The sequence below is a fragment of the Myxine glutinosa genome, chromosome 11, assembly GCF_964187855.1.
Source record: "Myxine glutinosa chromosome 11, kmMyxGlut1.1, whole genome shotgun sequence".
Classification (NCBI taxonomy): domain Eukaryota; kingdom Metazoa; phylum Chordata; class Myxini; order Myxiniformes; family Myxinidae; genus Myxine; species Myxine glutinosa.
This window is the reverse complement of record NC_136271.1, coordinates 78,717,045-78,722,444: the sequence shown is the minus strand read 5'-3', so window position 1 is coordinate 78,722,444 and position 5,400 is coordinate 78,717,045.

Here is a 5,400-nt window from a genome sequence, read left to right as displayed (position 1 = left end):
GGTAGACGCTTGTGTAATACGGTAAAACGCATGATATGAAGTCCCAGGTAACGTGTCGGCCTATGCGATACCTATTGTTGTGGATTTACTGTTATCTTCCCTTTTTGACCAATGACCTCTGATGGATGAAATACGAACCTCTAAAAAAAATTGTGCACATGATCGAGGCTCGTGGAAAAGATCGACCATAATGGGAGGGAAGAAGATGGAAATAGGGAAAGGAAAAGTAACAGTGAGAGTGAACTCAAGGGGAGAGAGAGGACACATGTGGGTGAACATAAGCTGCACACAAGCTGAATGAAGCACAGCAAGAAGAGAAAGGGGAAAGTGGGGACGAAACATAAGAGGAACAAGTACAGGTACATTCAAAGTACACCGCCCCAATGCCAAATAAATAAATATCATCCTCCAGCGCGGCATTGCCGGGGCGCCCTGCGATACCACCGTGCAGCTCATAGAGAGTGCATTGGGAGGGAGAGGTGTACAATAATTGATTGATTAATTGCATAATTAAAATCAATAAATATTGATCATAAAATATTTTCTTAATCGATTGGCTAATAGCATACGTAAACCACCAGTGCTTCATCCGAAGATGTAACTTTTTGAAAATTAATCAAATAAGTCATTAATCGAAAAAATTAAATAAATAAGTGATTAACTGATTAATCAACAAATCAAAAATATACTTTAAAGCCACATCACTTGGTCACTGTCGTGTCAAAATATCAGCTTCCTAGCTCAAAATGTACCTGAGATCTTGCCCAGATGAGAAAGAAAATAAAGAAATGCTTAATAATGAAAATAAATAAACAATAATCATAAATAATAATCATAAGTAATGAATCGGCTAATAGAATACCTAAACAACCACCGTTTCATCCAAATCTGTAACTTAAAAAAAATAATTAGTTAAGTCATCAATCTAATAATTAAATAATTAATTGATTAATCAATAAATCATAAATTGCCTTTGCAGCCAAATCACTGTCATTGCCATGTCCAAATATCAGCTTCCTAACTCAAAAGATGTACCTGTTCCAGTTCCAGTTCACTGGTAATTCCCTGTTTGTCGTTGAAGGCGGCAAAAAAAGGGTTGGCGTCAGGAAGGGCATCCGGCCGTAAAACATTGCTTCAAAAAGGGGACCAAAAAACAACAACTACCACGGTCCCCGAAAAGGCCAACCCCCGCTTTGCGGGGAAAAATGGCCTCTAAACGGTGGGGTTTTTTTTTTTTTTTTTTTTTTTTTAACTCAAAAGATGCCTGAGATAATGCCCAGAGAAAGGAAATAAATAAGTTCTTAATTAATCGATAATAATCAAGTAACTAATCAATTAATTGATTAATCAAAAAACAAAAAAATACCGCTTTTGCCAAAGCACATAGTACTCACTATTGTGCCAAAATTTCAGCTTCCGAGCTCAAAGGATGGCTGAGATATCGCCCGGACAAATAAACAAATAAGAAAAAAAGCAAGAAAACAATCAGAGTGAAAACTGAGTACTCCCTTTCAGCGTGCGTCATTGCCCAGCCCCCTTCGGTGTCCAGCAATGACGTTATGCAGCACCTGGAGATGGCATAGGAAAGGTGCGGTGTCCAACAAGTAGAGCTACATTGAATGTACACCGCCCCCATGCCAAAAAAAACAAACGCGTGTGCCAATATCATAAAAGTTTTATATTTTGTTCCTGTCGATTTATATATATATATATATATATTTGGCTAGTAGAAAATTATTGTCATCAAGTTAAAAGTTAATATATATATATATATATTGTTAATATATAGTCAAGTTAATATATATATATATATATGTGTATGTGTAAATATATATGTGTGTGTGTGTAAATGCAACTGCAACCCTCTGATGGTTAAACTGCCGAAATCTCGGCTCTCTGCTCACCTTCACTCTTTCATTCCTCTTTTCTCCCGCCTCTGGAACAAACTCCCACACTCCCTTCAATCCCACTCCTCCCTCCAGGTCTTTAAAACAGCTGTTCACCACCATCTCTTATCTTCCTCCATCCAAAACCTTGATCTTTTCTACCCCCGCTAATTCACCCCAGATCCACCTTGTTTGAAATTCCAACTTCTTTCCTGGAAGTCCTGGCAGTGTCCATATGTTTTATACCTCTCCACCCCCCCCCCCCTTCACATGCCTCCCGCCCCCAAAGCCCTCTCCCTCCCACAGATCTCTCGATGTCTCCATGTCTCTCGGTCCCTGCTCTCAAATGTTGTGTTTGTGTCCTTCCCCCTCTCTCCCCATCTTGTCTACCGCTCCCGATGTTATTTGTTTTATGTGTCTGTTTGTCTTTCTGTGTGATTAATGTTCGCTCTTTCACGAGCCTCGATCTTGTATACAAAACATATATATATATATATATATATATATACAGTATATATGTGTGTATAGATATATATTATCTGTGCAGTCTGTCTTGTCACTAAACTACTCCGTCAAACCTTTGTGAAATCGTATCAAACTTCTAGTACGCACCTACCCCTCCCGTGTGTCTGTCCTAAGGGTATTTTTTTGGAATTCCTTTGAAAAAAGTTTTTTTTTTTTAATGTTTTTTTTTCAACTTCAATTTTCAACTTCAATTGTTTATAAAATGTAATATCACGTATATTACAAATACATTTGTGGAAAATAATTTTTGTATTACGATTGGTGTAAACCATGACAAAACAGAAACTCAGGTGCAGTCATCTATCTATATATCTACATATTATATCTGGGCAGTGTCTGTGTTGTCGCTGAACTACTCCATCAAACTTTTGTTTCCGTGGCGATGAAGTGTTTTTAATAACGTTTGTGGTGAGGTGTTTTGAATCACGTAGTGGTGAGGTGCTTTGAATCACGTGGTAGTGAGGTGTTTTGAATCACGTGGTGGTGAGGTGCTTTGAATCACGTGGTGGTGAGGTGTTTTGAATCACGTGGTGGTGAGGTGTTTTGAATTATGTGGTGGTGAGGTGTTTTGAATCACGTGTTGGTGAGGTGTTTTGAATCACGTGTTGGTGAGGTGTTTTGAATCACGTGATGGTGAGGTGTTTTGAATCATGTGATGGTGAGGTGTTTTGAATCACGTGGTTGTGAGGTGATTTGAATTATTTGGTGGTGAGGTGTTTTGAATCACGTGGTGGTGAGGTGTTTTGAATCACGTGGTGGTGAGGTGTTTTGAATTATTTGGTGGTGAGATGTTTTGAATTACGTAGCTGTGAGGTGTTTTGAATCATGTGATGGTGAAGTGTATTGAATCACGTGGTGGTGAGGTGTTTTGAACTATGTGGTGGTGAGGTGTTTTGAATTATGTGGTGGTGAGGTGTTTTGAATCACATGGTGGTGAGGTGTTTTGAACTATGTGGTGGTGAGGTGTTTTGAATTATGTGGTGGTGAGGTGTTTTGAATCACGTAGTGGTGAGGTGTTTTGAGGTATGTGGTGGTGAGGTATTTTGAATTATGTGGTGGTGAGGTGTTTTGAATTATGTGGTGGTGAGGTGTTTTAAATAACGTGGTGGTGAGGTGTTTTGAATTATGTGGTGGTGAGATGTTTTGAATTACGTGGTGTTGAGGTGATTTGAATCATGTAGTGGTGAGATGTTTTGAATTATGTGGTGGTGAGGTGTTTTGAATTATGTGGTGGTGAGGTGTTTTGAATCACGTTATGGTAAGGTGTTTTGAATTATGTGGTGGTGAGGTGTTTTGAATCACGTAGTGGTGAGGTGTTTTGAATCATGTCGTGGTAAGGTGTTTTGAATTACGTGGTAGTGAGGTGTTTTGAATCACGTGGTGGTGAGGTGTTTTGAATTATTTGGTGGTGAGGTGTTTTTAATAACGTAGCTGTGAGGTGTTTTGAATCATGTGATGGTGAGGTGTTTTAAATAACGTGGTGGTGAGGTGTTTTGAATTATGTGGTGGTGAGGTGTTTTGAATCACGTTGTGGTAAGGTGTTTTGAATTATGTGGTGGTGAGGTGTTTTGAATCACGTAGTGGTGAGGTGTTTTGAATCATGTCGTGGTGAGGTGTTTTGAATTACGTGGTGGTGAGGTGTAATCATTCCAAACTTCCAGTCTGCACCTACATCTCCCGTATGTATGTGCTGAGGGTTCTTTTTTGATTTTTTTTTTGATTTTTTTCAACATAAATCTTCAACCTAAATGTCTTACAAAAATGTAATATCACAAATACTACAAATAAACAAAATAATTGTTTGTATTATGATTGGTGTAAATCATGACAACACAACAACTCAGGTACAGTCTTTATCCTCATCTAAAACAAGCCCGTTCATCTGTGCTCGCCTCACCAAGCTCGTGTGTATATATATATATGTATATATATATATATATATATATATATATATATATATATATATATATATATATATATATATATATATATATATATATACTAGCAGAAGTACCCGGCATTGCCGGGCGGGGGAGGGGAGGGGAACGGGAGGGGGAAGGGGAGGGGAGGGGAGGGGGAAGGGGAGAGGAGGGGGAAGGGGAGGGGAGGAGAGGGGGAGAGGGGAGAAGAGGGGGGGAGGGGAGAAGAGGGGGGGAGGGGAGAAGAGGGGGGGAGGGGAGAAGAGGGGGAGGGGGAGGGGGAGGGGGAGTGGGAGGGGAGGGGGAGGGGGAGTGGGAGGGGAGGAGAGGGGGGAGGGATGGGAGGGGAGGAGAGGGGGGAGGGATGGGAGGGGAGAGTGGTGGGAGGGGAGAGGGGTGGGAGGGGGGAGGGGGAGGATGGGAGGGGGGAGGGGAGGGCAGGAGGGGGGAGGGGAGGGGAGGGGAGGGGGGAGGCGGGGAGGGGGAGGGGAGGGAGAGGGGAGGGGGGAGAGGGGAGGGGGAGAGGGGAGGGGGAGGGGGTCGGGGGATCGGGCAGCTTCTTCTCGGTGGTCACCCATAAAATAGATTTGTAAAAATTTCGGTTGCTCACCTGGTTGAGGGTGGATAGAGCCAATGAGGTGGTATACCTGGCCTTGCACCTTGAATGTAGGCATGAATCCTTGCTCAGTGACGACGCGATCTGCTCCAAACGAAGTCATTTGGAACAAAGAGTTGTAATTACGGATTTCCTTCAGGAAGTGTCTGGATTGAGTCGTAGTTGATTGAAGTAGTTCTTTCAAAGGTTCCGGTGGAGATTGGAGAGAAGGCAAAAGGACATTGCCTCCCCTGCAACACATTCCTGGTGTTTCTCCCTTCCATTTCAAGGCATGGCAAAACTGACAGGTGAACGACATGGAGCCAATATCAACGTTTGAGGAGTAGTCAGTGTTCGGATTGTAACTGAATGCAGCCTTCTCCCATGCAATGGCCAGCTGCCGTCTGCCTGATGGTTGCCAGTTGTTGAGTCGTTTTTGGCGCTGTTCTGCCGCTGCGTCGTGTCGTGGGCGTGG